This window comes from Pinus tabuliformis, chromosome 9 (genome assembly GCF_031772625.1).
Source record: "Pinus tabuliformis cultivar Carrire ecotype Pingquan chromosome 9, CPIR1, whole genome shotgun sequence".
Lineage (NCBI taxonomy): Eukaryota > Viridiplantae > Streptophyta > Pinopsida > Pinales > Pinaceae > Pinus > Pinus tabuliformis.
Genome location: NC_142307.1, coordinates 1,004,322,188 through 1,004,348,083, shown reverse-complemented (window position 1 = coordinate 1,004,348,083; position 25,896 = coordinate 1,004,322,188). Strand labels below are relative to the sequence as shown.

The 25,896-nt window shown below is 40.9% G+C and overlaps 1 protein-coding gene across 3 annotated transcripts in view; it reads left to right on the top strand.

Moving 5' to 3' along the window:
- ATH9 (ABC2 homolog 9) overlaps positions 1 to 25,896 on the top strand; it is a 274,795-nt gene that overhangs the window by 61,746 nt on the left and 187,153 nt on the right. The window lies entirely within an intron of this gene.

Here is a 25,896-nt window from a genome sequence, read left to right as displayed (position 1 = left end):
ACACACATTCGTCTTGTTGTGTGCGTTTTTTGACATTTATGAGTGGCCTTTTTTAAAGATCATTTTATGAGTTAGAATTATTCTTTTAAAGATCACACACAAACACACACACACACGTCTTGTGTTACCTCTCAACTTCTTACCTAGCTCAAAATTTCCCTAACCAAAAGTTGTGAGACCCCAAGTGATGTAGGAACATGATTTAAATTGTTATTTCCCTAAGTGTAATATGATCTAGAGCTCTCTAGAATAAACTACATAGGGATGAAATGCTAAATGGTTTCTTTGATATATCATGTAATGTAACAAATATATTAAATAAGCTTATAGTTGGAGGAGTTGAGTAGTTTTAGGGACAATATAGATTTTCAAGGGATTAGGTTTGATGTTTTCTAGGAATGGAGGATACAAACCATTCTGTCATGGTTCAAGCAATTCCTCATTATTTGTATAAATGCAATTGCTGTGGATTGAATGCGCATGCAAAAATGTAGGATAAATGGTTGAGTGCTTTTAAATTTGGGTTTGTATCACCTAGGGAAACTTACGCAACCTACCCATTTTCACCTTAGTAGCCTTTCCTTTCTCTCTTTAGACTAAGTGTAATCTAGCCTTGGGAGCTTCCCTATGGTTACTTAAGTTCAATCTTTGTGGTATAGAGTGGGAGCAAGAGTGAGCTTAGAAAACATAAATAATCTTTGAAGATTTTTTGGATGGTGGGTGAAAGGTAAGATCAATGCCTTCCTTTGGTTGGGATATTAGGTCGATATGCAACCTCAAGGGGATGATTCTTCAAAAGACCTAAAAGAAAAATTGGGCTATCAAAATAAGATCCAAAGAGTTCTATATTTAGCAAGCCAAGTATCATAAACTTTATGAATCGAAGGGTCTTCAAGAATTGCACCACTTCCAAATCAATTTGAGCATGTTCTTGGCCTAAAGAGATCAAACCATGCTTTTATTTTCATGAAATTATAGAGCAAGATTCCTTCTCTATAAAACAACGTAACAAAGAGGGTTTACCTCCTCCAATGTAGCGATATCACTATGGCACCTGTTACTGCAAAATATAGCACCTTAGTGCAAAGCTTCACTAAGAAATCTAGATTGAGAGCAATAATGGATTTAGTTACCGCTGTCACCTTAACAACTATTCCTTTGCTATTCTATGTCGAATACAATCCCCACAAGGGAGGATTCCGTAGAGTAGATCTTAGGGATTAAGTAACTCAAATGGACTTAAGCTATTTACCCCCTAAGGTTTCTACCACAAGATTCAACCAAGGATAAATGATTAAGGTTTTGGGTGAGTTAAGGTACAATTCCAAGATAGCAAGTTCAAAGGACCCTGTGGCTAGATCCATAGGGCTTAGTAATTGCTAAAGAGGCTTAAATAGGTTACCAAACACATACAATCTAGTAATTACACTTTGCTGTTATAAGCTAGAGTTTTAATAAGCAAAATTACAACATGTAAATATGTAATCTTCCTATTAGGAATTAACAATGTTATTCAAGCAAATACACCATATGCAAACATAAAAATTTAGCATGCAATTAGACATCCAGAAAATTGCCCAAAAACTGCACAAAGCTGAGCCATTTTATTAATATATAAAGGAGAGTACAAAATGTATGGAGTAGGTGCACCTGGGCTTCCAAAAGCAAGCTAGACAAGTCCCAGGTGATAGAATGTTCTGCCGGGATGATAAATGGTACCGCGTTGAAGAAAGTGTAACTAGGTTCGGAATTTACAAATGTAATTTTGATCTTTGTACTCGTCAAGAAAAAGAAATATTATTTTTTGTAAGAATGAGTTTCTTGCTCATTTCTTAGGTTTAGGAAACTCAAAGAGTCAATGTCATGCTCTTCTTGAGCTTATATGTAATGTAAATGAGTCAACCTAGTGTCTAGATAAAAGCCCTCCAAGACAAGCACCATCCCCTTGAAGAAGGCAACAAGCAAAATGAATTAACAAGAACAGTCATGTCGGCCTGCAAATGAATTAACAAGTACAATCATGTCGGCTCAATAAAAAGACACAACGGTTCACACTGTCATGTTAGCTCAAATGCATAAGCTGACCACTATATATATGCGACTAGGGTCTTCACAAAAGAACAAAAGTAGAACTTGCATCCCTCTGAAGTTTCAGATGGCAGTTACAGGAAGGGTTTCGTATGCCACAGGAAGGTAATATCGAAGTCTGTCCATAATGCAGCTTGTGTATTTTTCGGATGAGTACCACTACCTTGGCACCCTAGTTGCAGTCACTGTCTCGGCATATTTACACTCTCAGAATACTATCTCGGTACTGTTACAGTCTCGACTTAATTGTGATGAAGAGGACTTCGATGATCCTATAGTAGCACTCTCAATCTCGCAGTGACATGTTTTGGTATAATCCCACAGTGACATGCATTAACTTGACATATAATCTGGACGCAATCATGATCTCAGTCTCTGTCATGGATATGTTGAAGACATAGTTACAAAGTCTTGATCATGTAAAAGTTCTCGGTGCAGCTCTCATGAATACATACATATGGACCTCGTTGTTATGATGGTGATCATGATGAAGGTGCAGAGATGATCTCAGTAAAGGCACAATGGTGATCTCAATGAGCAGTCAAGGTGCAACAATAATGATATTGGTAAAATAGTAATGATGATTATGATCTTAGCAGTAAGAAGAATATTGGTGTCTTGGTCTTGGAGTGGCTTGATAGGTCAAGGGTCATGGTCTTGGTAGTCGTTAATTAGAATCTCTATAAGAAGAATTTTGTGTGGGTTTTCCTCTCCAAGAGGGAGAGATTTTGGCCCTGGCAAAAAACCAAACATCTGGTGTTCTTGTCTCTTTGTTTTGGTAGCAGTTTGATGAAGCAAACACACACACTAATGATAAGAAGAAGATCAAGCTAAGATAATTTACAAAATCACTTCACAAATTGTTATCAAGTCTAGAAGAATCACATTAATCCCACTTGCCCTAGATTCTTCAACACCTCCAACGCTTGCGCTAGCCCTGTAAATCTGCTACTACTGGCTGGTAAAGAACTGGGATTTGGCCCCTCTATAGTGCTCATATTTTTTTTTTCAAAATTAGCATTGGGCTCCCCTCACTAAACCCACAAAGACCCAAAAAGGGTTGGTCCTAGTTCCAAACTTCCGAAATTACCCCCAATTAGAGCGAGCTCCTCCTTCAGCTTGGTAATTCGCACCACCAGGAATTCTGCTACCAAAGCCTTCCAAAAATGTTGATCAAACTCTCCAACAATTCTCCTTATATCCCCTAGCAAAACTCAACCCCAAATCCCCATGCAAGCCTCACCCCACATGTGTTCTCCTCAAGTGACTGCGCAGGCCCATAGAAGCTCCTTTTGCGCATTCCTAGGAAAGAATAATTCGGCTTGAAGAATGGCCACTTGATCAGCCCACCAAACCACTACAAAAATGTTGCAAGATGCCAAGGTACTGTGCCCCCAAAAGCCCAAAACCACCTCTGTTCTAAACTATCTCTCCTCAACAGTACGTGGTCCCTTTTCTGTGCCCAATCTACTCCAAATACAATTCGAATTCCCCTGTAATGTCTCTCACAACAACTCAAGTGTGCCAATGGCTCCCGTAGGGTGGCACTTGAAGTCCACTGAAAAAGGAGGTGAGATCTCCCCTTGGAAATCTCGGTGCTAAACACTTCATAGATTTGGCTCAATAAGCTCCCAAATGATATCTTCTCCTCCTATTTATCATTGAGCTTTCTCTCTCCTTGTGGGCCCCATATGTCGACCCTTTTTCCTCTCTCTCTCTCTCCACAAGTATGCTTTTTCCCGAGGGTTGTGTATTCCTCTTGGGGTGGCCCCCACTTTCCTTTGATATACTCTCCTATCCATTGATATACTCTCCCATTTCCTCTCAGGTATGGGAAGACGCTGCAGTAATGCTGCAGGGTGTGTCTGCTCTCCCTTGTTCCTCTGACAAGTACCGCACTCCTATACTTGCCTCAAAACATCCCCCTTGAGGCCCCTCCACAAGAAACGCTCTCATATAGCTCGATATGTCTTGAGGAGCCCCTGATGTTCTACTAGTGGGGAGTCATGCGCAACCTGCATCATCTTCTCCCTCAACTGCGAACCATGTACCAAATAGATCTGGTTCTTATAGTAGATCACCTCATTCATCACACAGAACCGGTCATCTGCATAGGTGCCATCTAAGATCTCACAAGCTTGCCTGTCCTTAGAGTACTCCACCAACAACTGCGCCCTCCAATCCTGGCAAATACTCATAAGGGTTAATGTCGTTGGGCTCCTGGATAAAGCATCAACCACCACATTTTGCTTGCCCTTTACATTCTCTATGTCAAAATCATAGGCCTGGATCTTGCTGACCCACTTCTGCTACCTCTTGTTGAGCCTCTCTGCTCCAAAAAGAACCGAAGACTGTTGTGATCAGTCTTCACGCTGAACCTGTTGCCCACCAAATACTCTCATGACTAAGGAGTTTCCAACTCTCAAAGGCTATGGGGTGCCCACCAAATACTCTCATGACTAAGGAGTTTCCAACTCTCAAAGGCTATGGGGTGCCCACCCTGCATCAAAACAACCCCAATGCCCTCACTGGACGCATCACACTCCAGTACAAATGACTGTGAAAAATTTGGCAGTGCTAACACCAGAGAACTGCTCATCACCTGTTTGAGTTGCTCAAAAGCTCCCTGTGCTACATCTATCCACTCAAACACACCTTTCTTGGTTAGATCAATGAGGGCTATTGCCAACTGTAAAAACCCCTTCATGAACTTCTTGTAATAGGTGCAAATTCCCATAAATCCTCGTAGCTCAGTCACACTACTAGGTGTAGGCCAATCCAGTATGGCCTTGATCTTCTCCTGGCGCACACGCTCCCCATCCTCTCCGATGATGTAGCCAAGGTATAACATCTTTGTCAGTCCAAACTCACATTTGGGCACCTTGGCGTATAACTGCTGCTCCTCAAGAATACGAAGCACCTCCTCCAAATGCCTCAAGTGCTCTTTCCAAGTGCTGCTATAGATCAAGATGTCATCGAGGAACACCAACATGAACCTGCGACGCTGCTTGTAGAACACGTGGGTCATGCAAGACTGGAAAGTAGCAGGGGCATTGGTTAGCCCAAAGGGCATCACCAAAAACTCGAAATGCCCATAATGGCATCTGAAAGCTGTCTTCGAGATGTTCTACTCCTGAACTTTGATTTGGTGGTAGGTTGAGTGCAAATCAATCTTAGAGAAGTCTTTAGCTCCTCTAAGCTCGTCCATCAGCTCATCTATGAGTGGAATTAGGTACCGTTCTTTAGAGTCTTCTTGTTCAGGGCCCAATGGTCGATACACATGCAGAGGGTCCCATCCTTCTTCTTCACCAGTACAACTGAAGAAGCAATGTGACTCGAACTAGGCATGATGTGCCCCAAGGCCAACAACTTGTGTATGGCACTCTCAATCTCATCCCGATAAGCCTTGGGATGTTGGTATGGCATGGTCATAACTGTATGCACACCCTCCTCTAACACGATCGTGTTCTCAAATCCCCTGTAAGGTGGCCTGCCTGGAGGAATGTCTCCAAAAACTGCTAGATACCTATCCAAAATCTCTTGGATGTCCAGGTGTACCGGCTGTGGCTGAGCTCTGCCTCTGTAATCCTGAGCTCCACTGCCCACTCTATATCTCCATGTTGTAAATCAACCTCCATCCGATGCGTTGACACCATTTGTGGTGGGTACGAATGCATCCCTCTCAGCAACACCAACTTCCCATCTGGCCCCATGAACTCCATCTCCAACTTCTTCCAATCTGTAGTGACTCGTCCCAAGGAGTAGATCCACTGGACACCCATGACAATGTTGGCGTCCAGAACATCGACCACAAAGAGATGACCGATCATAGAATAACATCCCATAGTCACTGTGAGACTAGGGACATACTGGGTGCATTGCATAGTCCTGTCTCCCAACACTAGGACTGAAAACCCCTCAAAGCTCTCAGTCTGTATACCTCTCCTCTCCACCATCTGAGCATCAGTAAAGTTGTGGTTTGCCCCACAGTCCACCAGAACTGGTACACGTTGTCCTAGCACTGTGCCCCTGGTCCTTAGTGTCAGATACTTGGGGTCTCCCCTCAGTGAAGCAATGACCCCTCTAGTGGGTTTGAAGAGGTCTCCACCAGGTGGGGGTGGTGTTCCTCCTCCACTACCTCCAATGGTCTGCAACTAACCACCTCCTACATCATCCTCTTGCTCTACACCATCCTCTGACTCACTATTATAAAACACCTCTATATAATGGGCCTTGCCCTTGGTACACCAATCTATCTTTTGGAATGAATCGAATGCATAGACACCTATGTATGGAACAAGTCTACTATGCTGTCGTTGTTCCATGCTCAACTCATTCTGCTCTTTTCGGTCCATCAACAAGATCTGTCCAAGAAATCATGCTCCTCTCCCTATAATGGGCAAAAGTGGGCAAGATGTGCTGCAAGCCCTTTCTATGTACTCCTGGAGGGGGATGCTCCCTGAAAGTATTGCAACTTTTCCAATTGTCCGTGCATCTTACCTGCACCTCATCAGTGGGTTGGCCCAAAAATGGATGCACCACCATCTCAAAAAGATCTTCCCTCATCTAACTAGAAACTACACGCTCCTCCAGTGTGCCAACCTCCTGCAAATCTATCGTGTCAGGCTCCAACACCTCCAAAAGACAAGTGTTTGCAAATACTGCCACCCTATTGGTTGTCTGCTCCTCATCAATGGCTGGCCCTAAAGATGGCTACTCATCCTCCTCCATCATGGGCTCAACATGAGCCCCCAACTGGCTCTCCACAAAAGGCTCATGATGCATACTATGCATATCATCCTCCTCAACTAACTCATGCTCCACCATACGCTACTCACGATGAATCATCAACGGTGACTCATCATCCTGAATGTCTCCCATAGGGTCCACTGACTGCTCACCTAAGAAACCAAATTCGTCCTAAACCCTCTACGTGTCCCGAATCGAGGGAATCAGACACAATTTGGTGGGACACGTGTCCTCCGATCATGCCCCAATCGTGTTCGGTTGTGTCCGAGGAACGACTCTGTCGTGTCCCGATTTTGGGACATGTGTCCCCTTGATTTGCGTGTCGCGCGGCCCATAAAGGCCGATTTTGGGCCATTTCACCTTCTCTTTTCTCTGTCTCTCTTGCTGTGGGTGCATAAGAGCGAATAGCAAAGGGTTTGGGAGCATTTTGGAGGTGATTCAAGCAACAGGTAAGAGCATTTTGTTTCAATTTTTTTTGCATTTTTATTACAGCAGTTTGCATGTGCATTTTTTCTTTAGGGCAATAACTACGTGGGCCTGCATGGAGCTCTCTGAGGCTTTGCGTTAGCTCTTCTGCCCACTGCATCAGCTTTCCCGACTATTCCAGCATTTCCCAGTAGTTCTGAATCTCTGCGTGGAAGGCAACTTCTTCCCTCTACACTAGCCCTTCTGGCTCTGCATCACGGTTGCGTGGGCTCAGACTGGCCCAGCGTCAGCTCTCCTGGCTACTGCGCTGCTTCCACAAGTTTCTTTCTGCCTCTCTGTCTGTATTCCCGAACTATCCTTGCCCCTCAGCTGCAAGATATCCCCAATATATTTCCCTCATGAGAACTTCTCACCTCAAAAAATCGATTTCCTCAATCTCTGTGTGTGTCTTCTCTAGCTGACCCCAAACCTTCATTTATACTTTTCCTGTTGAGAAATCAACGACCGTGATCTAATCTCTAATCAACAGCTAAGATTAAATTAGACTTGATCCTCGTCTCTTAGAAGCTTCTCACCCATATTTTCATTAATACCCATTAATATTTTAATTTTCCTAAGTTTAGACTTAGGAACCCCATTAAAAATATTAATTAGTTTAATAAAATACAATCCGAGTGGAATTACTCCAAACGATTTCTAGGTCTTGGAGATCTCATGTGTTTTAGCCCCTCCACAAAATTCGTAGCTAGAGCGCATTCGATGCTACCCAAAAATCAACAATCATTACTATAATGAGGTTTAGGAGGATAACTTGGGCACAATTCTCTTTCCTTATTCGAAAGAGTCAATTTATTCATCATGGTAATTTGACCCTGCATGAGTTCATTAGTCATTTTATCAAATTTTTGTGCAAAAAACATGCAACCTAGGATCAACATGACCAGTGGCTTTAGACTTGGCTCAACTTTAGGTCGAGGATATCTGAAGTCAATTTTGGCAACTGAAAGGTTTTCTTCAACAAGAGCAACATACACATACTCTTTTGCTTGAGATAAAGTAACAGGACCTGTTGTTGCTCGAATTGTACATCCAATGCGACAATGCTCAGGGTGGGGGTTGTCATTCTGATCCTTGCCCTCTCCATTTAAAGTATCTCCTAAATTTTGGCCAAGGAGGGTAGTCCCTATGGATGGAATAATGAGAATCCTGTTGGAAATCAACAAGTTCAAGAGATACAATTGAATGTCCTAACAACATGAATTAAAATTATGTGAGAAGTAAGACTATTAAGCACAACCAAATCAGATATAAATGATAGACTAGTGCCTTGAAATTAAGAAGTACTTGCACAACAAAGATCAATATGCTAAGTTACTGGATGAATAGTTGCTGCAAGATGCAAATCTATCCTAGATGAAGTGCAAGACCTAGTCTAATGTGAGATGCAAGATCTTGGTTGTTTTTAATTAAATGCCTAATCTAAGTGAATCCTTCCTCTCAATTATTTCGAAGCTAGTCACAAACGCAAGTTGTAGAGAGAAGTGCTGGGGAAGGAGGCTAAGGCCTCATTAATGATACCTACCCAGGACTTCTAACCACTCAAGTGCCTCCGTTCCTACAAGGGATTGCCCACAAGAGAACTGCAAGGTCACCTGTGTCAACTGCAAATGAGGGTCTAGACTTCTCAAATTGGGTGAAGAAGGTGGTCCTATTTCTTTTACAACCAAGCTTATGCTTGAAGGTAAATTTTAAATGTGCACTTATAATCCTAGAATGAAGATGCAAATGATTTTAAGATTGCTTCAAAGTGATTACAAATATATAAAATGCTCCAATATGACAATGTCAAACCACTTGAAATCAAGATGTTCACAATGTTACTTCTCGGCACAAGATTACAAAGATGCCAATAGCGATTTATGAAACACTTTTAGAGAACAACTTATCTCAATGAAACAAGATTAACAATGCCAAACACTCCATGATCCAAGGTGCTTATTAGAGCTTATCGATGTGTCAATTAGAGTTCTTATTATAGTTTTCTTATGCTTAGCAATTAGAAACAAGAGCAACTTTAATGTTCTTAAAGCACAATAGCAACAAGCACCAATAGAGATAAGCAAGTAGGGATGAGATTGGTAACAATGATAAGTAATGCAAGAAACAAATACAACACACTAACTATGAGATGCTATGCAAAGATGCAAGAATACAACGGTAGGTAATGCAAGAGTTAGAATGCAAGCTAGCTATCCTCAAGATCAAAGAGAGACTGATGCAATTATTTAACCAATGCTTGTATCATTCAATAACCATTAGGAAGATGCGCCGGACTTAAATGAATGCTTATGCCAATCAGATCAGCCCACTGTCACTATGAAAACAGTCCCAAAAATCACTTGCAAACTAGGTAGATCAATAGTGATTAAGCCTTTAGTTAATGTGTAAAATTCTTTTAGGCTCTTAGGCTTATTAGGATTGGTTTTAGGATTTACTTAAGGTTATTATAAGATGATTATGCCACTGTCATAAAACATCAGACTGCTGTAGTAATGAGATCAGCAAGATTTGTCACCAATGATGTAATGAAAGAAAAGGCAAGAACACCTCAAATAATTCTTATGATTATTGTGTGCTATTCTTAGGTATTTTTAGGCTATTTTAGGACTAGATCTTATAGATTACACCAGTGTTATGATTGACTTCAGATCTGATTGTTTATGACAGTCGAAGAAAGAGTGAGGATAGGGACAGAGCAAATTCTTGAGGCCTTGTGGCCTCGTCCCAATATCAAGTGTGCCAAGTTGAGACACCACAAAGGATGTGTAGCCTTCTGAACACCTGCAACAACAGGAATTAGCCAATGACAGATGAAAACTATGCCTTAAACCCTCACGGCTAGGATTGACTAGTCTTCCTTGGCATGTGACCCTCTTTGGATGGATGGTATGTCAAGTTTCAAGCCCTCAAAGATTTGTTTTGAGCCCCATTAAGTGATAAAACTCTTAAACACACCTGCAATCACAAAAGTATTAGCCCTAGACTACTTGTGAACATGAATGAAGCCCTCAAAAGCTTGCATCCAGGCTTAGTATGCCTATTAGAGCTAGCAGCTAGGTGGATTAGTGGCCTTAGGCCTTGCGGCTAGGCCTAACAAGGCAAAATATGATGTAACAATGAATGGTTAGCCTTTAAAACCCTTCTCCAAGTGAACACTAGCACTGCAAAACAAGAGATTAGCCACAAAGAACTCAAATCTTCAAGCCCTACTGATTCAGAAAATCACAATGACCATCTAGCAATGGAAAAACACTTGAAAACCCTTGCAAATATTTATCCAAGGCCTGCAAACAAGGTTAGACTCAAAATAGATCAGATGCAACTAATGAAAACCACCTCCAGCCCTTGCGGCTAGGCTTATCAAGGCCTCTTAAGGCTGCGACTAAGGCCTTAAAGGCTTCCAAACTCTTGTAACTGCCCTTAATTAAGTGGATGAGTGAGTTATGTACCACAAAAATTGATTCTAGCCTCAAAAAATCTCTTGCCAGGCCTTCAGATCAGGTATACTTGTGAAAAAACCCCAGTTCCTGCAGAAAATAAGCCCTCTAGGGCTAGCGGCTCCCACAAGGTCTTCATAATTGCTCTCGTACTTTGTCATTATGTATTTATTGTAAAATTGAAAAAGAACAAAAAGAAAATTATTATTAATCATGGGTTTAATGCTCATTTTATTTATTTATTAGGTCAAAGCCTCCATTGTAGGCTTCTAGGGTTTCTCTTGGGTCACGTTGTGCTGTACAACAACCCCCCATTTCTAAAAACTTTTACAAAAAAAACTTTAATTAGAAATGGGTCCCTTTTTAATAAACTTAGCAAAATTAGTGATTTAATAGAACTGCTTGCCTGGCATTAATCATATCACACATGAAAACCCTTATCAAAAGGCTCGATGTAATAGAATTATTATCCAAAACCTTTTGATAAAATATGAAATATTCCTTTGAAAAATCATCATAAAAGGATCTCTGATGCGATAAAGTGATCAGAGATCGCATATCGCAAGGATAAAAGGATACATTCCAAAAGGGCCTATGCTAAAGCTCTAATCCGATAAACGTAATCGCAATCGACAGTCGGAGGTATCACATGACACAAAGCCAAAGCAATTGCGAATTTCCCGATTGCGATTCATAAATAAAGGCGCCCATTTCAAGGAAACTTCGTTAAAAGGTATGGTTTGCGAACATAAATCTTTAAAAGTAATGAATCTAACCATTCGCTAAAATATACCTCCGCCTATTATACTTTTCCTTTATCGCAATCAGAGATATTGGGGCTATCACATTAAACCTTAAGTATTGAATCTCCCGATTGCGATTCGTGATTTTTCATTGATCACTGATTGGGAAAATCTAATGATACGCTTAAAAAGATCATCAATCATATGCGCAATCTAACAGGCAGTTATTGCATTTATTGACTACGATTGGCGGCTATGATGGTCATAAATTTCACAATTTTTTTTTTTTAATTTATTAGACTAACCTAAGTACCCACGGGGGATTTGAACCGGTGACCTATCGCAAGGAGTGCCTTAACAACACACCCATTCACCGTCAATCCAAAGCCCCGTGGGCATAAATTTCGCAGTTAAGGGTGAATCCTTCGAGGATTTCACCCTTGGTGATACTTAATTACATTTGGTTTGTCATATGCAAATTACCTTAACTGTTTTCATTTCGTATTAAGCTTTCAGCAGAAATATTTCTCTGTTATGTGCAGAATTACCTTGAGCTCATGAATCCGAAAAAATGGGAAAGAAAGCAAAGAAAGCCAAGGCCCCTGCTATAGTCAAAGAACCTCAATTGAGTAAGAAAGGATTGATATCAGATGCGACTTGTCTCGGTTTAGGAAAAGCAAGCTGGGAGAGTATCTATAATTTACTGGAAGCAGAGGAACCTGAAGAACTCGAAGAAGAAGCTACAACAAATTCCACAAGTAAATTAGAGGGCACTTTGAAAGATTTGGCCTGTTCATACCTACACAGAATAGTAGCGCATGCCAAAGTTTTGCCATAGACTGACGTGGTCAGATGGATTGTTGAAAAAATTGCGACCACAGACAGGACATTTTCCACAGCCGATGGAAAAGTATTCGGGTCATTCAAACCAGAGGATCTCAGGCAAATGTACCATCTACCTCAGCCGGAAAAGCGCTACAACAAAGCATTTCTGGAGGCATTCACCAAAGAAAATGACATTGAATCAAATCCGTTCAGGCACTGGAGACATTTCCCAAATAAACACAAGCACAAGACATCGGGTATGTACTTTGTAGATTCATTAGCCTCTCCTTATTGTTATGCTGATGCAATGATGTGTAGACTCTGGGGAGTCCATGATTCTGCTAATTTCTCTATAGATATGGTCCCATTAATGGAAGCTGCAATTCATGGTTCTGTTATGGATTGGGCAAATATTCTCTATGACAAAATAACCATCGAGATACTAGAATATAGGAGAAAGAGGTATGTAACTACTTGGGTCATCCCCCCCTTTTAGTTCAGTGCCTATATTCTCGACATCATTTGTTTTAATTCTGAATACCCCATTCTCGGATGGAAATGGACTCCTCAAGACCCTAATCCTATCCACATCTAGCATAAGGAACTATGGAAAGCCCATTATAAGAACCATTTGTATAGAATTTGTCATGCTTTCATCCTTCCTGTATATTACTCCATATTCAATAAGCTTGCTCCGAGGTTATCCGAGGAAGCATCAATTGACTTAACAACAATTGGTAGTTGGTTTGGAGAAGAAATATTTACCTATATTAGGCTTTTCGGCAGCCTCGCCAACCCTCACGTTCTACCATTGTATATTCCTGATAAACACCTGGCTAGGGAACTAGCATATCAGATAATAGTTGAAGGAACATCCAGAAATATTAGGGATTCCAACAAGTACATGTGGCCAACATTTCCTCTTCGATGCGGTGCTTTTACTTTGCATGATTTTAAACATGTAGAAAAGGAGGCCGAGAAGATCAAGTTGTTAAAACTGGCAACCATTCCTAAGAGGCAATATGATCCTAGAGCTGTTGCCTATAATATGACTGCTCAGGCTAAAATCGCCAGATTTGATCATGAAAAAGATGACTTTGACGACCTGTTTGTTTCAGCAGAGATGTTCTACCAGGTCAAACATATGGCCAAAATCAAATTAGGAGCAGAAGGACTCGAGGAATTTCATAGGATCAGGGTTCAGAGATTGGAAACCCTGCCCTTAGATTTATTAGCTACAACCTCAGCGGTTGAACCACAAGGCCACAGTGAACAGAAAATTACTGAGAATGCTCCCGAAATGGAAAAGGTTCCTAAAAAGAAGAAGACACTAGAATAGGAGCAGAAGTAGGTAACAGATAGCGGACCCCATGATTCAAACATCAATATTGACCCTAAACTAATCAAGGAATGAGAACAATTTGATTCTATCATCAGTAATCCAGAGAATACCCAAGGATTCACTACACCATAGGTGTCCATAGTGCAGAAATTAGTAGTCAACACAGTTCCGATTGTAGGAACAAGCGGCCCACCCAAGCTTCATAAAGACATAGAGATTATCCTTGAAAATCCCACTGAAGAGATTGTTTTTCATATAGAAGAGATACCACCACTGGATGTCTTCTACAGCCCTATGCTTAGGGCTGTAGTCAAAAGGCAAAGGAAAAAGAGGAAAATTGATCACTCTCCTCTTTTGACTCAGATGGAAATGATGAATGTGGTATGGAGGGAGGAAATAAATCCCTCTGAAGATTTAACAAAACTTTCTCAATATGCTGGAGCATATACAGCGGCAACAATAGATAAGGCATCAGAGGTTAGTAATTTGTTGAAGGAAAAGAACCAAGTGATCATTCAGCTAGAAGCACAATCACAAGAAAAACAACAAAAAATAGAGCAGCTTGAACAACAGTTGGCGGAACAGAGAAAACTTAATAAGCAGTTGAATGAGCAATTGGTTAATGAAAAGCAAAGAATTGATGAACAGGCCATCCATAAGCAGCAGGAGTTATCTCAAGCATTGAGCAAACTACAACTATTGAACAAGCATATGAATAAATCGAAAGAAGAGCAAATCGCCCAAATGAAAGATCAAATAGAGCGATTCAAAGGATATCCCCAGGTAGGTGAATTCAGAACTGAGGCCCTCGAGATGACCAAGGCTTTATCCCGGTAGTTGGACTTTCTGTGTCACAATATTTCATTGGTCATTCCTCTATGTGATATCTCAGCATCTATGATTGAAAAATCAGTGGATGCAAGGCTTGAGTTAGGAAAAGCAGATGAAAGATCAACGAATTTTCTATCTTGGCAAGATTCGAAAGAGGGAAACGCTGCCAATCTACCAAAGATACAAGAGTCACATAAAAAAATTTTGTTTTCCGAATGGGAGTCTCATTTAATGAAGGCCGAGAGAGCTACATCCAGATGCAGATCAACAACCAGTAATCTAATTGAATTAATCAACAATAGTCTATATTTATCTAATCTAATAACAGAATGCTCTCCAGGCAAACTCCCACAAGTAAAATCATTAGAACAACAGTGGAAACAGGAATTGATGCAAAGAGAAAAACTGATTGGAGGCATTCACAACCTAACATGGGAAACGTTTTGGTTTTTCCTTGTAAAACCGCACAGTTAGCAAATGGCGATGAAGTGTCTCACGAACGCGATCAACCACATGATCCCCGAACTTGCCGATGCCACATTCACAGCTCAGTTACACTCGCATATGAGTCAGCCGCCAGAGGTCCAGCCGATGCTTGACATTTGTCAACTCCGATCACAAGATGATCAACCGATACAATGAACCTTTTCCACTGACAGTAGTACTGCTATTTCAAGATAAATCTAAGATTTTTTGTATTTTAGTTATACCAGCGCATAGCATATTTCTTTCATAGTTTGTTATTTTTATAGTATTTATAGACCCTTTCATGTTTTTGGAAAGGGTCCGCAATTTTGTATTAAGACTTGAATCGGAGGTTGCACTACTGTGCTTCTGATATATTTATTTTTATAAAAGATTGGACCAGAATTTTGAATTTTGACAAAGAAGGCTTTTATGTGATATGCACTTTTGCTTCTTATGAAAGTTTTCCTAAATTAGAAGGCAGGATTTGAATGTGATTCACATCGGAGGAGATACAAATGCATACGGTACTACTATCTATGTTTTTTGCTTTATGTTTCTATGTGAATTAACATTTATCAACTTTGCTATTATTGACATGTATATGTTTCTGCAACAATTCTTTAACTTGTCACTTTTGAATGTTTCTGAGTTGTCATCTTTCATATTTATATGTCAGTGATATATTACGATCAGTGCGATAATGTTTTAATTATTACTTTGTTCAATTAGATATATTACGATTAATGCGATAATGTTTTAATTATTACTTTGTTCAATTAATTGAACAAAGTAAGTATCATATGAATGCATATTTTTATTTATGAATAAGTTATCTTCATGTTTATTTGTCAATAAAAATAATTAAGAATCGCATTGTTAGAAGAATTCCTGGGATAGATTAGTTATCTTTGTATGTTTTTTTGCACTTTAGAATAAAGCACTTATCACTCTCGTTATCCATTACAAACCAATCATCCATCGACTCATATATCACAGGGAAACTGGTCCCATTACATCCAGTCGGAGCCACCACACCAAACGGAAAAGGAGCTACTTTAAGGTCCGGATCGGGTAGTTTTCCCTGATGTTGATGAAATGATTTTAGAGGCATCAACAGGTCATAAGAGTCATTGTCATATATATATATATATATATATATTTTTGTAGGTAAGCACCCACGGGGGATTTGAACCAGTGACCTATCGCAAGGAGTGCCTTAACAGTACACCCATTCACCGTCAATCCAAAACCCCGTGGGCAAGAGTCATTGTCATATTTATTAGACCCTTCTTTGGCTTTTGTATCATGTAAAGAAAATTATTTTTGAGTCAAAATAGTAATTTGTCACCTACTCACCAGGTCGGCCCTACCTTGATGAAGTCGACCTAGATTGGGGCTATTCGACCCTGTGGAAGCAGTATAAATAGAGGAAGAGCTTGACCTATTTGGCATCCATCATCAACAAGTTCGATTTGCAATTGAAAGAGAAGAAAAAGAGTGTGAAGTCAAGGAGAAGGAAGGACAAATCAAAGGAAGAACAAAATTGAAGTTTTTGGGCATCTCTATCTCACAAATGCGAGTTTTTCTAAGGTTTTTGGGCAAGTTGCAAGGACCGGAATTTCTGCAGTAAGTGTAGGTCCGAAATTTTGAGTTGTAAGGGGCCGAATTCCAGATTGAAGCAGTTTTAAACGAGTTGACTATCATTGACTAAAGCAAGATTTGTCTACTTGGAAGGAGGGCTGACTTGGTGATTGGAGGAAGTCTTTGTCTTGGTCAAAAGGTCCTGGATTGTCTCACTTTGACTTGATTCTATTATTGAAGAAGAGTTGATTGGGTTTTCCCCTTGAAGAGGGGTTTTTCCCTAGTTGAGTGCCTACATCTTGTGTCTCTTGTTCTTGTAATATTCATGCATTTTCGATTTGGTAATTGATTAATGAAAGATAACATAATAAAGAAGTAAATGAAGCCAACACATATCACAAGTAATTATCAAGAAAAGAGGAATCAAACCCTAATAACTACATGCATTGATTTCTCAACATGGTATCAGAGCTAAGGTGAAGGAAGGACTATTTGAAGATCACTTTGTTGGCTATCATTTGAAGGAAGGAAAGCACTCTCAAAAGGAAGATCTCTCTCATCAATGGAAATCTATTTGAAGATGGGACTCAAGACCCTTAAAGATCTCTTAAAAGTTGCAAGAAGCTTTGGTGTCAAGATCATCTACAATCTATCTAGGAGAATCAAAAGTGGAGGATTCATAGCAACACTTACAGGTACATTTGATGATGAAAATGCATGGATCATTGATAGTGGATCCTCAAGACATATGACAGTGGAAAGTAGACAACTTCAAACTTTATCAAAAGGATTATCATCTCATCCAGTGGAACTTGGAGATAACAATAACTAATGCAGTCAAAGGTCTTGGACCTACCTCGTTGAAACTAGAAGATGGTGGAAAGCTTCATCTCAACGACATCCTCTATTTTCAAGGCTAAGTCACTTGACACGGGGATACGGGACACGGGGATTCGAGTGTCAGATACAGACATGTTGACCCCCTAGAACATGACATGGTCAGATACGTTATATTATTTTATTAAAACACACACACACACACACACACATATACACTAAAAATTAGATATTTCTTACAAAAATTCTCATTCATGATACAAATTCATTGATTTCAAACATAGATCTTCATCTAGATGTAAGTTTTACAAAGTAACATTATGCATACAAATACAATTGTGTTAAAATTGGCAACTAGGGACAAACTTCATGTGGCTCATCTTATTAATGGAAGCTGATATTTTTTCTTGGATCCCTCTCATCGAGAGGTGTAGGATTGATCTAAAGATCATCCAATTCTGATAAATATTCATGGAGATATGAATTTATTTGTGTTATGGGACAATTCGTCAAGGTCGGCCAGCAACCAAATAAACCCCACTTGTGCTCAACGTTTTAGTATAAATAGAGGTGGCTTTCAAGTCATTTCAACACACTTGGGATCTCTTCCTCTCTACTTGTCTTTGGGTTTTAGTAGGAGGAGAGATCCTAAGGGATAACGCTGCCCTAATCCATAGGGAAGAAGTCGAAACTGTCGGGAAAAGCTGGAACTGCTGGCACTGTCGGAAGTGCCGGGAAAAGCCGAAATTGCGAGGAATAATCAAAATAGTCGGAATTGATGGAACTACTGGAACTGTCGGGAACTGCTGGAACTCCCGGGAATAGCCGCAATTGCCCGAACTATCGGAAATGTTGGGAATAGCCGGAACTGCCGGAACAGTTGGGAAAGCTGACGCAGAGGGCAGAAGCCGGAACTGCCGGGAACTGTCGGAACTGCCAGGAAAAGTCAGAACTGTCGGGAAAAGCCAAAACTGCCGGGAACAGCCGAAACTGCCAGAACAACGGGGAAAGCTAACACAAAGGGCAGAAGTTGGAATTGCCGGGAACTGCCTGAACCGTCGGGAAAATCCGGAACTGCTGGAATTGCCGGGAATAGCCGGAATAGCTGGAATTGCTGGAACTGCCGGAACTGTTGGGAATTGCCGGAACTGCTGGGAATAGCCGGAATTGCCGGAACTGCTGGGAATAGCCGGAATTGCCGGAATTGTTGGGAATAGCCCAAACTGCCAGGAACAGCCGGAACAGCCGGGAAAGCTAACGCATTGGGCAGAAGCCGGCACTGTCGGGAAAACTCGGAATTGCTGGGAATAACCGAAATTGCTGGAACTGCAGGAATGGCCGGGAACAACTGAAATTGCCGAAACTGTCAGAACAGCCAGAGCATCTGTCTCCGAAGGAGAGCAACATGTAAGGGACAACTAACTAACATTGGGACAGTTGTATGGTACTTAGCAGCAAATACACCAAGCATGCAATGTTACAACTAGCATGCAAGGGACAACTAGCATGCAACATCAAGCATGCAAAGGACAACAAGCATGCTAGGGACAACAAGCAAGCTACGAACAACAAGCAAGCAAGATGCAACCAACACATAGGTCAGTATGGCAACATGGTGCAACAATGGCACATAATGCAGTACAGTGATGGGTACAATCATGATTAATGATGAATGATGAGATGCAGCTTAGTGATGATGGGTGTAGCATGGTGCAGCACGGTGAGGTGCAACATGATGACGAAATGCAACACAATGATAGGTGAAGGAGTCACCTTGGAGAATTATTTGAAGCAACATGTCTTCAACTGATCTCATGTATCTTCTTAGAGATGATCTATGCGCTTATCTAGATAAGTCAAAGTGTTGACTTCTGTTGTAAATGTACTATCTCTCTCTCTCTGCTGAACTATTGAAGAACATATAAGAAGAATTGATCAAGGGTTTCCCCACATTAGTGTTTGTCCCTCACTAGCGCCACATCTTGTGTCCTCTAGTCTTGGCTTGTCTTCTGCGATTTATGTTTATGTTCTATTTGCAGTTTACTTTAATGCTGATGTGATTAATAATCTAGAAAAGATATTGAGCTAACTGTGAAAATTGAAATAAATTGCTCTAAGCATAGAACATACCTAAAATTAACAAATTGTGACATAAATGATAAATCATAATACATATTCAATTCATCAATGACCCAATAGGAGAAAGACAAGATAGTAAGATAAAAATACTGTAGTTTTATCATTAAGTCATCAAAATCAAAATGTGTTACATAGGTAGTGCAATGCCAATGGAAAATAGAAATAGCAAATACAAAACAAATACAAGTATACAAGCCTCAAGGCAGTAGGTAGCTCATGGCTCATGAGTCATTAGTCCTCATAGTCATCATCAAAATTAGCATCATTGTACTCATCATCATGGTCACCACTGCTCTCCTCTGTTGCATCCTCCTCCCCTGTATCAAAGTCATCTTTGCATGTCAATTTTAGGTATGTTCGATGCTGAGAGCAATTTACTTCAATTTTTCACATTAACTCAATATTAATTCCAGATTAGCAATCACATTTAGCATGATAGTAAAATGCAGATAGAACATAAACATAAATCACAAAAGACAAGACAATACAAGAGGACACAAGATGTGGCACCAGCCAGGGACAAACCCCAATGTGGGGAAACCCTTGATCAATTCCTCTTATATGTTCTTCAATAGTTCAACAGAGAGAGAGATAGTACATATACATCAGAAGTCAACATTTTGACTTATCTAAATAAGAGCAGAGATCTTCTCAAAGAAGATGACACATGAGGCAGCTGATCTGCACTCAGGTGAAGGCATACTGCTTCAACTGATCCTCCAAGGTGACTACATCACCAGACAACACACATCACTGTGCTGCACCTCATCATCATGTTGCACCTGCCACTGTGCTGCACCCAATCATCATGATGTGCCCATGATGTTGTACTTCATCAACATTCTGCTGCATCCTTCATGCTGCACTATGATGTACCCTTTATGCACTCAATGCATACTGCAGTATATCACAATTCTGTTGCTGCAATACATCATACTGCTGCACCTCATTGTAGCCTTCATCATCACTGTGCCGCAGTTTGTTACATTTGTGCTGCACTCATCATGCTATGATACACTTCATCACTATGCCCTTCATCATGCTGCAACATTCAACATGCTGCACCCTAAGTCACAGGACACGTCCTCCAAGGTCCCGTGTCCCGTATTTTACGTGTCAGACACGAAAACGGCCCTAAAACATGTCGAAAACGTTTTTCATTGTGCCCTGTAAAATGTAAAACTTATTCGCCGGTTTTCGTCGTGTCCTGCATCTGGAAAACGCGTATTCCGTTGATAGAAAACATTGCCTGCATAAGCTGCAATTTTTTTTAAAGAAACAAATAATTTTTGAGTGAGGCAGCTTAATGATCAAGTCTAGGCCCTAGTATTGATATGTTATTCATGGTAATGTTAAATTCTTAAAGTAAAAGTGACATTCTCCTTAATCTTCATTTTCATCCTTTTACTTAAATTTTTAACATAACCATGAAATGACTCAGGATGTTTGAGAGTGGTTCCGGCCTCATTGGATTTCATATGGAGAAAGTAGAATTTTAGATTTCATTTAAAATGCAGAAGACTTATCAGTTTTTCAGGATTTCAGGATTGCGAGATTGTAATGTTTCCAGGTGACACCACCTACCCGGGCTACCCCTGCCACCAGTAGAGGACGTGGTCTACCTCCTATAGCTCCTACTTCTAGTTCTTTAGCTTCTAGAGCATAGCAAACTCCACTGCCAACTCCACCAGCACCAGCATCTACATCTAGAGGGAAAGGGAAAGCTATGTCATTTTCTCGCAAGAGGGGCAGAGGAAATCAATAGGATTAGACTTTAGTTATTTTTTTATGTGCTTGTAAGTTGTACATGAACAATGAACATTGAATATTCAAGAATCAAGACCAAGCATATCACATTCTAATTTCTAAATAGTAAATTTTGATTCTATTTATTTTTTTAAAGTGAATATGAACTTTGAGAAGTAATTATATTTTAATTTGATTAGATAAGCTGCAACCTGCAATTTAATATGGATAAAAAACTATATTTCGGTATATATATATATATATATTTTATTAAATATATATGAAACGTGTCCCCCGTGTCCTGTTTCCAGGTCGCTGCATTTCGTATTGAATACTCGTATTTACGTGTCCTCCGTGTCTCGTGTCCTCGTGTCATGTGACTTAGGCTGCACCTTATTACAATGCTGTCACATCTTATTATATAATGTTGCTGTACTTACATCAATTCACTGTTAGGGGATTCTCTGATTGCCACATTGCTGGATTGGTGAGGGCATTCTAACAACAGTTTGGACAACCTTCACAATATGGTCATGGACTAGTTAGGGCATCAATGACAGTCCTACCAACCCTTACACATCAACTGCAATGTTTGTCCCAAGGCTACGTCCACCCTTCTTGAGCACTCCTAAACCACACGTTGGCTTGTCATACCCTAGTAGTCACAACCAGTCCTTACGCCCTCCTTGTTAGCCTTAACGTAGACCTCTAGGTGTATAAGGGACTGTGGCTTGCTACAACAAGCCTATCCCTTGCCACGGTAGCCCTTTCCAAGGGTTCTAACCCCACGAAAGAATTCCTTATGCCTTCAACCCTCAAGAACAGTCTGCGGCATCCAAGACAGCCTCTTGGCCTCCACCAAAGTGACCCAAAACAAGCTACTGCTCCAACAATTAACTCGACCTCCATTGAGGAACTCATGCCTCCTCCACGTTGTCTTAGAGCCTCCCTCTCTTGCTGCGGCTAGGGAAATTTCAGAGCTTTCATTCTTCCATAGACTGCTTTAAGGTTCTAGGGCATTCATCTAGGGTAGAGACCCTTTTCTAGGATGCATTGAGGGCTTACATCACTGCCCTTCTTGACTGCGTATTAGACCTCGTGATAGGCTATGTTAGGGCTTCTCCACAGGGAAACGTTATCTCTTAGGATCTCTCCTCCCACCAAAACCCAAAGACAAGTGGAGAGGAAGAGATCATAATAAGAGTGTGTGTGCGAATGACTAGCAAGGCACCTCTTTTTATACTAAAACGTTGAGCACAAGTGTGGGCAATTTGGTTGCTGGCCGACCTTGACGAATTTTCCCATAACACAAATCAATTCATATATCCATGAATACTTATCGGAATTGGATGATCTTTAGATCAATCCTACACCTCTCGACGAGAGGAATCCAAGAAAAATATCAGCTGCCATGAATAAGTATACCCACATGGAGTTTGGCCCTAGTTGCCAATTTTAACACTCTCAACTAGGGAGAACTCCATTTGCTAATCCATTTGCCAGACTGTACTATGTCTACCATCAGTGCCCTGCACTGCTCTGCTCTACTCTGCTGAACTATGAAGAAGAAGAAGTGGTTGAGAATGTATCATACCATCCTCTACTGACCCGAAGTCAGTCCCATATAAATGAGAGTGTCTCATACCACTCTTACTGATCCGAAATTAGTTCCAAATAAAGAGTGTATCATACCACTCTTACTTATCCGAAATCAGTTCCAAAAGAGAGTGAGTTATATCACTCTTACTGACTTGAAGTCAGTTCCAATTGATCCCAGATCAATATCATCCTAGCATAGGGAGTACGATAGATACACGATGCGTCCATCGATACTGCTATTGTCCCTATCCTCATTTCCCTACTCATTGTCCAGATGTGAGGTACTTCCCATGAGTCCCAGACTGCATGGGTAGGATGTCTCAGCAAGAGAAGGATGAACCACTCATCCTGCCTACATGTCACCAGGGGTATCCCAAGGGAAGGTTGAACCACTCACCTTGTACACAACAAATCACTAGGGGAAGGCTGAACCACTCACCCTATGATTGTGTCTCGGTAGGAGAAGGATGAACCACTCATCCTACCTACATAGCAAACCACTAGGGGAAGGCTAAACCACTCACCCTATGGTTGCTCATCGCTCCAAGATGTAACCCCAAGCCCCCGGAGCTCCCAGAGCTCAATGTCCATATCATACGGGACCCTTAGGAGAGAGTCTCTCCACGACTCCTAGTCGTTCTCGGAAAGTCACAAATTTGACCTTTCCTAGGGCCTTTGATAGAATGTCAACGACCTACACATCAGTGCCAATGCGATGGAGCCTTCTTGCTCCTCGATGTACCATATCCCAGATAAAGTGGCACCTGATGTCTATATTCTTCGAGCGATCATAGAATATGGGATTCCTCAACAATCTAATCCTCCTCTGGTTGTCACAGAAGATCACGGTGGTCTCCAGCATGTGTCGAAACAACTCACTGAAGATCTTCATCAACCAGGCAGCTTCACACGAGGTCATACGCGTAACTATGTATTCGGTCTCAACGGTGCTCAAAGCAACCAAATTCTACTTCCTGCTCATCCAGGATATCGTAGCAGAACTCAAAGAGAACCAACACTTAGAAGTGCTCTTGTGATCCTCCACACTGCCTGCCTAATCAACATCAGAATAATCATGCAACCTCACACCTTGGACAGTGTACCTCAATCCATGAGAGATTGTACCCTGAAGATATCTCAAATGATTCTTGACACCAATCCAGTGAGGCTCAACCATATATGAGCTCAGCATGCTAACTGCAAAACATATATCCGGACGGGAGTTCACCAGGAACATCAATGCTAGTATGAGTTTATGAAACTTAGAGGCCTTTCCTAAATCAGGTCCGGCATCACTACCGCATAACTTATTAAAGTTAAGCTCCATCGAGGTAGTCATGGGATTGCAGTTCATCATTCCAAATCCAGAATTCAGCTCTCTCTTACTTTTGCAAATGAGAGGGTCTGCACTTGCCAGAAAGAGGTCGTCTTCATAAGGTGCCATTATGAGAGGTCTATCATCCATAACCTTCAAGCAATAGTTTGGATCAACTTCACTCCCAGTGAATCTCAGCTTCATCACGCAGCGATCAATCCTCTCATATCAAATCCGAGGTGTTTGCTCTAAGACATAGAGAGATTTCTTCCACCTGCATACATGAGATTCCTGATCATGAATCTCAAACCCCTCGGGTTGTTCCAAACCTGTGGACTTGCTACATGAGGGGAATGGTCCCCTTGTAAGATTTTTCTTCGCTACATCTCGAACATGTACCTTCATGCTCTTCTTGAATTTAGGCATCCCTGTCACCATCTGACTCACATCGGGTAGGGCCTCATAATAAGCAGACCTTCGGTGCTATAGAAGAGATGGGTCAACTAATATGGTCTCCAATGGACTTCCTGCAACTTGATACAAATTGCCAACCCTGAACCCAAGAATAAAAACATCTTTGAAACTTCCATTTTTAGACACGTACCTTTCCATCGATGAATGCCACCTTGAAACCTTTGACTTCCATTGCCGAAATGGACACCAGGTTCTTCTTGAGATCAGGTACATAAAGAACTTCTTGTAAATGAATTGTGTTACCCTCATTCAATTGACGGGTAACATTCCCTACACCCTTTCCGGGATAGGTGACATTGACTACAAGTATAATCCCCACGATTGTTTCCATCTCTACCAGATTAGAGAGAGCTTCCTTCTATCCGATGAAGTGCTTTGAAGCACTACAATCAATAATCCAGATTCCCAAAAAGTCTGGAGGAGAAGTAGTGGAGAGGGCCATTATAAGATAATACTCCTTTAACTTATCAGAAACAACATTTGATTCTTCGTACATGGAGTTCCTTGCTTTCTTTGAAGAGTCAGCCATTTCCTTGATCACCTGCATTACCTGTCATTCCTTTGATCATTGAAGATGTCCCTGGAATGATTGTTATCATCATCAAGTGATGTGTCCCTTCTATTCGGACGCTCCCTCGCGTAATGACCAAACTTATTGCAAGCAAGGTATCTGCCTTTCCTTCCACCCTTAGATTTGGACTTCCCATTAAAGTGATCTTTAGGTAGGCCATTGGATGGTTCCGCTGTGCCACTCGGATAATATTCTCTACTTCGACTTCACCCTTGGTGAATTTGAAGTGGGATGTGGAACCCATTGAGCCTTTTGTCCTTTCCAATTGTCTTCGGTGAATTCCTTTTCACTCTTGCTTGGGCTTTGTCTTCACCTTAACTCTGATACCATGTTAATATTAGGTATGTTCTATGCTGAGAGCAATTTAATTCAATTTTTCACATTAACTCAATATCAATTCCAGATTAGCAATCACATTTAGCATGATAGTAAAATGCAGATAGAACATAAACATAAATCACAGAAGACAAGCCAAGACGAGCCAAGACAAGAGGACACAAGATGTGGCGCCAACCAGGGACAAACCCCAATGTGGGGAAACCCTTGATCAATTCTTCTTATATGTTCTTCAATAGTTCAGTAGAGAGAGAGAGATAGTACATATACATCAGAAGTCAACATTTTGACTTATCTAAATAAGAGCAGAGATCTTCTCTAAGAAGATG